The sequence below is a fragment of the Elephantulus edwardii genome, unplaced genomic scaffold (assembly GCF_000299155.1).
Source record: "Elephantulus edwardii isolate Elephantulus edwardi_28Jun2011 unplaced genomic scaffold, EleEdw1.0 scaffold00015, whole genome shotgun sequence".
NCBI classification, from domain to species: Eukaryota; Metazoa; Chordata; class Mammalia; order Macroscelidea; family Macroscelididae; genus Elephantulus; species Elephantulus edwardii.
In genome coordinates, this window is record NW_006399765.1 from 18,221,856 (window position 1) to 18,234,745 (window position 12,890).

General features: G+C 45.3%; 1 pseudogene; it reads right to left on the reverse strand.

Moving 5' to 3' along the window:
* Positions 1-11,318: 11,318 nt before the first annotated feature.
* LOC102876119 lies at positions 11,319-11,693 on the reverse strand (annotated as a pseudogene).
* Positions 11,694-12,890: the final 1,197 nt, after the last annotated feature.

The window sequence follows — 12,890 nt, forward strand, 5'->3', positions numbered from 1 at the left end:
GATAGGAGTAATCATTTGGAAGCAGGAGTGGCATCCACTTCTTAAATCACATGCCGCCAAAAACTCTAAGAACTTTGATAAATGTTGATAGTTGTAGAAGGGCTTCAGGCCTTTTGTAGGTTACTATGAGTTGTGCTTGACTGGAAGGCAGTCAACAGCAACAACAACAACAGTAGTCATTACCCTCGAGTTAGTGCAAGCCCTAGTAATGACTTTGCATTAGGTCTTCAAGACTGTAAATAGAAATAAAAGGAGACTTCTCATCATTCTCCCAAGTTACTGCCAATGGATTCAAACTTCTGGAGCCACGCAGCCTTTGAGTTGGTAGTCCAACTTTTCACAGATGATGCCACCAGAGCTCCCTGGTTTAGTGATAGTGCGCTCTCGCTCGCTCTTTCTCATGTACTTGGAATCGACTTCTAGCTAACTCACCAACCAATGGATTCAAGAGGCTGTAAGTCACAAGGAAGGAGATTGGAGGCCATAAGTCACGTGGAAGGAGACTGTCCATCTTTCTCCTTCAGAGATGTTAATAGTCAAACCTCCAGAGAAGTGTGATCAGCAGCACACCTTCCTGGACACCCCCCCAGGAGTGGTAAAATGGTGGTAATGGTGATGATGATGGTAACTGATGGCAGGATGGCGGTAGTTGTACTGGTCATGGTGGTAAAACGGTGGCTGTGTTGGCAATTAGCAGCACAATGGGTGAAGTGGTACTGGTTTTGGCATTGGTGAGAATCACACTAAAATGAGGGTGGTGGTGATGGGACTTGGGGACCCTGTGGTAGTAGTGGCCCTGGTCACAGTCATGGTAAATGAGCTGATAGTTGTAGTGGCAAATGGCCATGGCTGTGGTGATATCTGATGGTGTGGTGATGCTGGTGATGCTGGTGATGCCGGTGGGGATGACATAAGCATGGCAAAGGTTCTGGTTATTGGAGGGACTGAAGATTATGTGTACCAAAAACCTCAATTTCTTCCAGGTTTGTCTCTTTCCTGTCTGTTTTGTATTTCTACAGAAGCCCTAGGGAAGGAAACCATTTAGAATTTCATCTTGTCAAGACTGGCAGAGGAAAACATAACTGAGAGGGTTGAAATACAGGCGCTCCACGGGTGAAGTCCTGCCGAGTGTATTTTTTTTTTAAACAATGCATGCATTCCCTGGGGCTGTAATTTCCTCTGTCTGCCTCTCCCTGTCATGGTTCACTGAAGCGTAGGGGCGTGGTGACTTCAGACTTCTTAACACGTCAAGCACAGGAGTAGACTTTAACACATCAGCACCAGGCCAGGAAGTCCTGAGGATCGCTGAAACGAACTGCACTCAACGTGGGATTGTTGTTTTGGCTGAAGGGTCCAGCTTGTGAAGACCTGGGAACACAGACAATGGGCGTGAGCCGGCAGGTCGGCGTGCTAGTAAAGTGTCGTCAGGGTGAGGCGTCTGTGATGTGTGTTTCATCTATCACTGCTCCGGATTGATGCCCCCATCCTGCCTCCCCTCCCTCCTGCACAGTGAGTCACAAGGTAGGAGGGCTGCTCACTTTCTCCCCCAACCACTTTTCCCATTGTATTTTCAAACAAAACCGTTCACTACCTAAGAAACATTGGGGTTATGTAAAGTTCATTCATTCAATTGCTACTTCATTAACATCAACTACGTGTTCTGCGTCTCTGCTGGAGGAGGAAGGGCCATCAACCCCCATGTGAGCGACTGCCTTTGAAATCTCGCTGGAGAGTCAGCTCTGAGTCAGGGCTCACTTAGCGGTGCAACAACATGTGCCCTGGTGACGTGGCCTGTAGTGAATTGCATGCTAACCCAAAGGCTACCAGGCTAGTGGTTCAAATCCAGGCTCCTGCTGTTGCCACTTACAGTCTTGGAAACCCAACGTATGGTCACTGTGGGTCAGAATGACGGATAAATATCGAAGAAAGAAATCGCTGTCCTCGGCACGCTTACATTTCAGTAGGTTTTAAAACATTTCCTTCTTCTCACACACAGAGAAGAAAAAGACTTAAAGAGATTGGCTTGATCAAGGATAATTATAGCTGCTTCCTGGGGCTGCTGTAACAAAATACCACCAATGAAGAGGCTTATAATGACAGAAATGGACTGCCTCACCTTTCTGGAGGCAAAAGTCTGAACTTGGGGCCTGGGCAGGGCCATGTTCTTCCTGTCTGCTGTGGAGGAAGAGTCTTTTTCTCCCCCAGATTCTGGTACCCCTGGAGTTTCCTGGCATTCTTTGGATTGGAGATGCATCTTTTGTTTGTTTTTTCTGAAAGATATTTTTAATTGTGATTTCAGTGCAAGTTTACAAAGCAAATCAGCTTGTCATTCAACTATTCATCCATATTTTGTTTTAGAACATTAACTTGTTGTTGCATACTGTCGTTATATTGTTTTTATATGCCGTCAAATTCACTACGACTCATAGCGACCCTATGAGGGTCCGATAGCTCCAGATCATGCTGTATCCTGAGCCAATCTCTCCACTGCTGGCAGACCTACCTTATTACTCCAGTTATTGTATCAGTTCATCTCGTTTCATCCAGGGTCCCTCTCCTGTACTGTCCCTCCACCCTCCCAAGCATGATGTCTTTCTCCAAGGACTAATCTCTCCTGGTAACATACACCAAGTAGATCAGCCATAGCTTCACAATCCTTGCCTCCAGGGAACAACTTAATTTCACTCTCTCCAAAAAAACCCTGTTTGCTCCATTGGCAGTCCATGTTATGTTCAGCACTCTTCTCTAGCACTACAACCCAAAGACATAAATTCTTCTTTTGTCATCCTTAGTCATTGTCCAGCTCTCTGATGCATAGCAAGGAATTGCAGACTATGGCTGGATCTTGGAAGCAGGAGCGGCATCCTCTTCCTAAAGAACATGCCTCCAGAAACTCTGTGAATGTTGATAAATGTCAATAGTTATAGAGGGGCTTCAGGCCTTTTGTTCATAGGGTCGCTCTGAGTCATGCTTGACTCGAAGGCAATCAACAACCACAACATGGCCTGGATCAGACACATCTTCATGTCTGTCTAGACCGACATCCTTGCTCTTCACCACTCTGGAGAGGTCCCTGACAGCACATTTCCCCAACGCAATTCGTCTTTTGATTTTCTGACTGCTGGTACCAAGAGTGTGGAGAACCAAGCAAGCTGAACTTGTTGACAATCTCAATCTCTTCTCCATCTATTATGATGCTGCCAATGGGCCCATTATTGCAAACTACAGTGTTGATCCTCTGCAGCAAATACCTCAGGCCCATGTTAATTAAAACACCCCGAAGGCAATCACACTTTCCCCACTTCCTCCCTGTAGTTCTCATTTCCAGTAATCCTTTTATTCTGCCCATTCCCACCCTCAGCATTTCGTCTTTGAGTAAATGCTGTTCTTTTGGCCTTATGTGGTTGGTTATTCCAAGAAGTGTCTTCCTGGTGTAATTGACCACCTTATAGACTGGTTTATTGTTTAGCTGAAAGTTGAGCCATGGGAGTGAGTTTTGTTCCAGGTTCAAAGGGTGACTAAGGGCCAGAGTCTTGGGGTTCCACTGGTGCCTATTGGACTGGTCATCTTAGTCCATATGCTTTTTTTCTATGTTCTTGACTCTTGTTCCTCATTTCCTTCCACCGGAACTAGGATCTACCATGACTGTGATGCGTTTAGAGTAATCAGCTGTGGCAGCCAGGCACCACCTAGTTCCTCTGGCTTCAGAGTCATGGAAGTTGAAGTTCAAGTGGTCCATTAGTCCTTTGTAGTAATTGTTTCAGAATGACTTTGCTTCTATTCTCTCTTCTTTGTTGCAGAGATGGCTTCTTAGATGGCTGCTTACAGTTGACACTGATGTCCCCCAAGACTGTAGTCCTAAGGCCCCTGGACCAGCAACTCACTCCCTCAGCGTAGTTGCTTATGATTAAGAAGTCGACACAGCAATGGCCTCTGTTGTCCCTGCTATATGTATATGTATATATTTATGCCATGTACTAACATGATTATTCGGACAGTTGAACAATGACTGAGGAAGACTTAATAGATGCCTTTGAGTTGCAGTGCTGGAATCTTGAACATTCCATGGACTGCTAAGAGAACAACAAGTCTGTCTTGGAGAGGGTGAAACTCAGTTTCTCCTTGGAGGCAAGGATTTTGAAGCTCTGTCTCACATACTTTGGGTACGTGGCCAGGAGGGACCAGTCCTTGGAGAAGACATAATGCTTGGAAGGATGGAGAACAGGAAGTCCCTGGATGAGATGGAGTGACACAGTAACTGGGGTAATAGAGGTAGGTGTGTCTAAGTCAGTGAGATTGGCTCAGGATTGAGCAGAGTGTAAGAGCTACTTCGTACATTGGGTCATTATGAGTCACAAACAACTCGATGTTAAATAACAACAACAGCAGACAACATCACTGTAGAGTTATTAGGATTATAGACACATCTTCACATGACTGTCTTTCCCTTATGTGTCTCTGTGTCTTTCTCTGTGTAAAAAAGCAAGAACAGCACCTGGATTGAATTAGGATTCAATTTACTCAGTATGGCTTCATGTTAATTTAGCTGATAACAAGGACTTTGAAGCTCTGTCTGACATACTTTGGCCACGTCTTCAACCAGTTCTATCCTACCTGCAGTGGGTATTTTTGTTTACATCCTTTCCCTATTCTTTTGTTATCAGAATTCTTGGCTTGCTTTGAGCAAACTATTCTTCCTTCACTGAATAGAATCTACTATTTAGTAGGATTGGACATCAGTCAAGGCATCCTGCTTTCCCTCAGCCAAAGAATGGGCTCATGATTTAAGTCATGCCCTTCGGTTCTTATCTCTGCTACCCAACCCCTGTACGTCCAAGTTGACTGCTTCACTTGAAATTGGTGAGTCATCCCATATTCTTCCAGCAAGTGAGGGGGTTTCTTCCAGTTAAAGTTGGGTTTTTTTTCTACTTCTGCGGCATGCAACCAATTGGACCACCACAGTCCCTTCACCCTCTGAGGCTAACTTGGAGCCCAAGTAAGTTTGATCATCTGCTAACCAGAAGCTGTAACATCCACATCATAGGAGGCAGGAGGAAAAGAGACTTGCTTTCCTGAGCCAGATCTTGCCAGCCTCTCTGTTTGCTAGCCCCTTCTTCAGACCCTAACCTCTCTGGAGAAGCTTCTCCTTTCTGTGGTGGGGCTGCCAGGCCTGCAGGTATCGCACACTCAGCAAAAGCAGTGAATGAGCCGGAGCTATATTTGAACATCCCTGAGAGCACACAGATGCAGCCTCCTGGGCTCGGCTGGCCAAGGAGAGTGGTGATTAACAGCACTCCTGTTCAGAGCATGGACGGAACAGGTGATGGCTCAGCAAGTTCAGAATCACAGCCATGGCTAATCGTTCTTCCCCCAGACCTATTTTTGGGTCATCACAGGTACCTATTAGTACCACATGTCAAGACTACAGGACAGAGGAGAGGTTTTTCCTGAAGGATTTATCAGTTAGGGTTGTAGTGAGTTGCATAAAACAAAAACCTGGCCAGATAAAGTTTTATTCATGTAGCAAGAAGTCAAGTTCATGTTGATAGAAGGGCCCAGAGAAATCATTATCTTAAGGAACCAGGAACTCATAAGCCCTCATAGCCACAAAATGACTGCTGTACCTCCAGACTTCTCATCTACATCCCAGGCAGCAATAAAAGGAAAAAACAAAGAGGAAAATAAGTCCTCCCCAAGTAGGACTGGACATCAATGAAGGCATCCTGCTTTCCCTCAGCCAAAGAATGGGCTCATGATTCAAGTCATACCCTTCGGTTCTTATGTCTGCTACCCAACCCCTGTATGTCCAAAAATTATTTCTCAGGAACAAGAGATTGACCAGTTTCCAGGGCCCTAGTGGCATATTCATTTCTTGTAGGCCTATTAACCAAAAGGTGGATGGTTCGAGTCAAGAAACTCTTGAAAACGCAAAAGAGTAAAGATAACAGTTTAAAAAGACTAAGCTGTGGTGATCCAATTCATGGTCTTTCAAGTTGCTTCATATTTAATGTCATTGTTGTTGATTGCTATCGAGTCAAGCACTACTCATAGCGACCCTGTGAACAGAAGGCCTGAAGCCCTTCTACAACTATCGACATTTATCAAAGTTCATAGAGTTTCCAGAGGCAAGGTGTTTAGGAAGTGGATGCCACTCAGATATATAGATATCTGTAAATATGAAAGGTGAACAATAAATAAGCAAGGCTAAAGAATTGTTGGGTATGACAATCTGGCCCAAGAGGACTTTGCATTGCACAGTGGCTTGGAAGAGGGGGGAGGGAGGGAAAAGGAACAAAATGTGCAACAATGAAAGAATTTAAAAAAAATAAAAACTAAAGCTCCCGGGGAGCTCTGGTGGCCTAGTGGCAAGAAGCTGCATTGCAATCCCAGAGGTGAGCTGTTCGAATCCACCAGATGCTCTGCTGGAGAAGGTGGGACAATCTCCTCCAGTACCAGTCAGATCTGATTTGACGGCACACACACACACAAAAAAAAAATATAAATAAAATTTAAAAAAGAAAATAAAGCTCCCCTGGTGCAGGTGATTGAATTGCACAGCTCCAGGAGAGAAACCCTGGTAGACTGTGCGTGGATTTCCAGCTCAAGCTCCAGGTACTTGCAGGTTTGAATAAGCCTGAGCGTGACCTCAGGGCGTCCACTTCCCCTTGAACTTGGCATTTCTTTGGCTTCTCACTTGGTCCCCTCGCCCCTGGGTGCCAGCCTGGAAGAAGAGGTCAGTGAGCCTGCGCCTCGCTCCCCTGGGCTGGGGGCTGCTGGGGGCTGCTGGTGGCTGTGCTGGGGGCTGCTGGTGGCTGTGCTGGTGGCTGTGCTGGGGCTGCTGGTGGCTGTGCTGGTGGCTGCTGGGGGCTGTGCTGGTGGCTGCTGGTGGCTGTGCTGGTGGCTGTACTGGGGGCTGCTGGTGGCTGTGCTGGTGGCTGCTGGTGGCTGTACTGGTGGCTGCTGGTGGCTGTGCTGGTGGCTGCTGGTGGCTGTGCTGGTGGCTGTACTGGTGGCTGCTGGTGGCTGCTGGGGACTGCGGGACACGGTGCTCACGGAGACACCTAGTGGCGAGTCGCTGCATCTGCATCGGGTGAGCGGGAGGAACCGGCTCATTGCTCCGTCTGCGTCTGCAGAGAATCAGACCAGAAACAGCGCCTGCAGCGCAGGAGGCCCCAGAGCCCCGCCTGCGGGTGTGACAGCCCAGTGGAAGTGTGTCCCAGTCGATCCCAAGTGGGACTTTGGCTTGTGGGCTGCCTGAACCTGAACAGATCACTAAGACTTGGCTGCTGTAAAGGATACAGGCTTCCAGGGCAATGCCACAGAATGAATGAAGGCTGCCCAGTCTGGCTAGACATCTGGGTTTGCCCCCTTAGAAAGATGAGACCATTGAGTCCTGGGGTGACAGCATGTGTGGACAAGGCTTTGAGGATCTAAATCTGGGTTTCCTTATCTGTGGGGTGAGGAAATTACCTGCAATAATGCCTAGCTTTGCTCAGGAAAACGACCAGGATGTACTGTTTACCAAAATAATGAGTAGCCTGATCCTGTTTTGTTAACAAATATTTAAATATACATCTATTTCTCACTATCCAGGTTGATGCGTATGTATTTTTATGTGCAAAGTGTGCGGTCTAGAATGACATTCACCAAATAGGATTTGGGGTGATATTTTTTGTCCTCTTCCCCCCCACCTTTTCTGTCCTCTTTGTACTTCTCTGAATTGTTTAATGCTGTGTGTGTACTTGTTTTACAAAAGAGAGCTGAACTCTGGGGTTAAGAGGTCTGATTGAGCACATCCATTCATCTCTCATCCCTCCCACTAAAATAGCACAATAAGTTTTTCATTACTGATGAAAGCTGTTGTTGTTTTGTGCCACCAAGTCGCCTGTGACTCATAGTAACCCTATGTACATTAGCTCTGAAACCTGCCCAATCCTGAGCCAATCCTATTGTTTCCAACAGACCTAATTCCATTTCTCCAGTCACTGAGTCAATCCATCTCATCCAGGGTCTTCCTTTTCAGCACTGTCCCTCCACCCCTCCAAGCATGATGTCCCTCTCCAAGGACTGGTTCTTCCTGGCCACATGCCCAAAGTATGTCAGATGGAGCCTCAAAATCCTTGCCTCCAGGGAACAGCCTGGTTTTACCCTCTCCGGAGCAGACCTGTTTGTTCTCCTGGCAGTCCACAGTATGTTCATGATACCTTCCTTCCTCTTAGAATTATGAGGTTTCAAATATTAAACACAGTGAGTAACTAAAGATTATCATGTATCTGCATCCTCACCCAGCTATAACTCTTAAAAGAACACAAATACAGAGGTGTTTAACAGTCTCGGGTCTGGTGAAGGCTACAAACCTTTTCTCAATCTAATGTTTTTAAATGATTACAATTACATGACCAGGATTACAAAGGAAAATGTTTATACTGAGATATTAACCAAATACTTACAAAACAAAGCTGTCATATGAAAACATAGATGCTTCTTTATTGCAAGACTTCTTCTTGTTGTTGTGTGTCATTGAATCAGAACCAATTCATAGCTGACCTTCCGGCAGATTTTCAGAGGCTCTTACTTGCACTGGAGGAGATGGTCCATCCTTCTCCTGTGAAACAGCTGGTGGATTCGAACCGAGTACATTTGCCATTGCTGCACAGCTTCTATTGCAAGACTTAGTAGTGTCTAATAACTACCTTCTTTTTAAATTCATAATGAGCATATGTCATGTTTCAGATAACAGCTTCAACCGCAACAGCATGGAAACATACCTTTTTACTCATGCTCTATATCTTTTTATGATAAAGTCTCAGGAACTGCTGACACAATTAGAGTGTGTTGGCTTGTGTTCATAATTGAGAAAGTACCAATGTTAAGTTGATACCAGTTCAAACCAAAATCAAATCCATTTCCATCAAACCAAAGCTAAGCTAACTCACAAGGACTCTCTAGTTCAGAAAAGAACCGCATCATAGCATTTCCATGCTGCAGACCTTTGTGGAATCAGATTGCAAAGTCTTTCTGCTGCAGGGCCACTGGTGAGTCTGAGCTGCTGTCCTTCAACCCAGAACCTTGAACTGGTTCAAACTGGTTCCATCTTGGCCAATGAAATGAAATGAGAACAGACTCAAATCGAAAGTTGGAGGGAGCTCTGGTGGCCTAGTGGCAAGAAGTTGTACTGCAATCCCAGAGGTATGCACTTTGAATCCACCAGATGCTCTCTCTGTTGGAGAAGGAGGGGCAAGCTCCTCCTGTACCAGTCAGATCTGATTTGATGGTACACACACAAAAAAATCATAAAATTAAATTTTTTTAAAAAAAAGAAAATTTCTTGGGGAGCTCTGGTGGTCTAGTGGCAAAAAGCTGTGCTGCAATCCTGAAGGCAAACAGTTCAAATCCACCAGATGCTCCCCTGGAGAAGGAGAGGCAATCTCTTCTAGTGTCAGTGGGTCTGGCTCGATGGTACATAACAGGAGAAAGTTGGGTGATCTAGAATACTAACCAGAACTGGGAAATGTATGGATCAAAGACCTGCAGTGGAGGGTAGGAAGAGGTATTAATAAATTCTCTCAGGGGCCTTATCCCTGACTCTGGGCTATTTCCAGGACTGTGGAGGGCAGCACACATTCAAAGCAGGTTACCCTTTTTGAGGATCCAATGTTTTCCACTTAATCTGAGGGAGGTTTGGTTGCTATGTAACATGTACACTGCTCTTGTTTTTTAGGACACTGATTAAGTCTCTATCAAGAAGGACTCCAATCTGTAATTTTCCCTATCCTAGTTAGCATTCTCATTCACCCACATTTTAAAAGTTTGGGTCCATTTTAGTATCACCCATGGTTGAAGTGGTTTGTATCTCCAAGACTCCTTCATCCATGTTCAGGGAGGTCCTCATTTAATAAAACTCATTTCTCTAGATCTTGATCTAAGTCTGTGGGTTAGTTTTCCAGGGCTGGTGCACCACACTGTAACAACACACCTGATGTCTTCATGATGTGTTTTCTCACAATTCTGGGGCCAGGAGTCTCATATCAAGGAATTGAGATGGTGGGTCCCTCCAGAAGTTTCTGGGGAAGAACCTGCCCCACGTCGTTCTCATAGGTTCTAGAAGTTGCTGGCAATCCTTGACTTGTAGAGCATCTGTCACTCCAGTCCCAGCCTCCCTTTTCACATTTTTTTCCTATATGTCACTCTGTGTCTTTTTGTCTTATAAGGACACGAAGTCATTGGGTTTAAGGCCTAAATCTATGAGGTTTGCATCTCATCATCCTTAAATAACACCTACAAATGTCCTGTTTCCAAATGAGGTCATATTTTGAGGTTTTCTGTGGGCATGAAATCTGGTGGGGACCCTATAAATCCTTACACTCTGTCTGTCTCTGTGGTTTCTTAAAGCCTTTCCTTGGGTGTGTGGCGAGACTTGGCTATCTGCTCAAGGCCTATTCATGTGAGGAGCACTTATTACCCGTGAGTGTTGGTGTGGTTATCATTAGGGATCTCCTCGTGTCAATATTTTTAGGTCTCTTTCCTCATAAATGGTCAAATTCTCTAGAGAAAGCTCCTCTAGGATATTCCCGTGAGATTATAACCCACCACACGCACACACACACAGACCCCCCCTCAACTCATCTATCCCTCTGCTGTGGTGACTTGTATATTACTGCAATGCTGGATGCAACATCCTCAGTCTTTTCAAATACCAGCAGGACACCAGGTTTCAGCGAGGCTTCCAGATAAAGACTAAAAAGTAGGACTGAGCTAACGCCCTACTTTGGAAACACTGCCCTGCCTCCTCAGAGACCCTGTGAATGGCAACTTTACTGTCCAGTGCTAAAAGGTGAACCCCTCAGGTTGCATCCATGGCACCCCTTAGAGGACAGGATGGTGAGACTTTGTTTCAGGAGAGGCCTGCTAACATGGCTGAAGAGTCCTTGAAAAATGACATCCTTGGAAAAGGGAGAGGAAGACTATCAACAAGATAGACTGACACAGTGACTACAACAATGGGCTTTAACACAGTGGCGGCTGGATGCCGGCACGGGATCAGGCAAGGTTTTGATCTCCTGTACAAGGAGTTACTTGGAGTCAGAGTTGATTCATTGATACCTAACAACAACAACAACAATCCTCTCTGCCAGCATCTAGGATCCAGGATGGGAAAGAAGCTTGAGGGGAGGAGGCCCCCATCTGTGGACTTTCACTGACCCCTCGTGTTGGGCGTGGCGACTTGTGCTCTGCCTCATGGCCCAATCCACACACTCTTTTTTTTGTTCCCATGTTTTATTCAAGGGCTTATACAAAATATTCAAAAGAAATGAGTTTTAATCCTCATCTTCCTCCTCTTCTTCATCCTGGTTAATCTGGAAGTAACGTGATTCATAACTTTCTTTGCTGTTAGCAGCTACGCGCAACCAATCATGTAGATTATTCTCCTTCAAATATTTTTTGGTGAGATATTTCAAATACCGTTTGGAAAAAGGCACCTCAGAGGTTACAGTTATCTTGCTCTTGCTTCTTTCGACGGTTACAACCCCTCCTCCGAGATGACCTGCTTTTCCATTAACCTTGATTCTTTCTTGAAGAAACTGCTCAAAATTAGCAGCATCCATGATTCCATCTTCTACTGGATGGGTACAGTCAAGGGTAAACTTCAGAACCTGCTTCTCTTTTTTACCCCCTTTCTCCACAGGTGCCATGGCGGCAGCGAAGTCAGAAAGAGTCAATCCACACAGTCTTTCTGCTACTTCCTGGAGCGGAGCTGTCCAGTGTGGCAGCCGTCAGTTAGATGCCGCTATTTCAATATAAATGAGACAAGATTAAATTTCCCTTACACTGGACTGGGCACAGGTCAGGGGCTCAGCGGTCACATGTGGCTAGCGACTGGTTACCTCACTGGACACCACTAAACATTCCCATCACTGCAGAAGGTTCCACTGGGCGCTGCTGCTTTAGAGCAAAGATTGACAAACTTCCTCTAAAGACTAGATAATAAATATTATCAGCAGGTCACAGGGTTTCCCTGGCAGCTTTTCACTTTGCCCTACACACAAAAACAGCCATCATGCAGAACAAGTCTTGAGACATAGCTGTATTCCAGTAAAGCTTTGTTTATGAAAGGTGAAAACGGAATTTGATGTCATTTACACGTTATGAAATATTACTCTTCTGATTTTCCCCAACCATTTGAAATATAAAAACTTTAAAATATTTATCTTCTCTGAAGTCTTCTGTTTTCTTGGCTAGCTACCCCCTGGGCCTTTGGGGCCTTTTGAAACCTTCTGAGTAATATTTTGTACAGAAAGAAACCTTTGTTTTTAAAAGAAAAATATTCAGTCTAGAGACAAAGTTGTGCCTGATCCAGGCCATGGTTTTTACAATTACCTGCATCTCATCAGAGAGCTGGACAATGACTAAGGATGATAGAAAAAGGATCAATGCCTTTGAGTTGTGGTGCTAGAGAAGAATACGGAATATACCATGGACCGCCAAGAGAACAAATAGATCTGTCCTAGAGAGGGTGAAACCAGGCTGCTCCTTGGGGCAAGAATTTTGAAGGTCCATCTCACATACTTTGGGCATGTTGCCAGAAGGTACCAGTTCTTGGAAGTGTGGAGAGAGTGGGCAGGAGAGGAAGACCCTGGGTGAGATAGATTGACACAGTGATTAGTGTAATGGGGGTAGGTGTGTTGGAGACAGTGAGACAGGCTCAGAACAGGGCAGGCTTCAGAGCCATTGTACATAGAGTCACTCTGAGTTGCAGATGACTTGACAGCACATAACAACACATGGTTAGATTCAAGGCTCTATAGAAACTGGTGGCAGATGCCATTTGGCCCATGGACCATAGTTTGCTGGCCCTACTGAGAAGCTTTTTTCCAAAATCCTGGTACTGT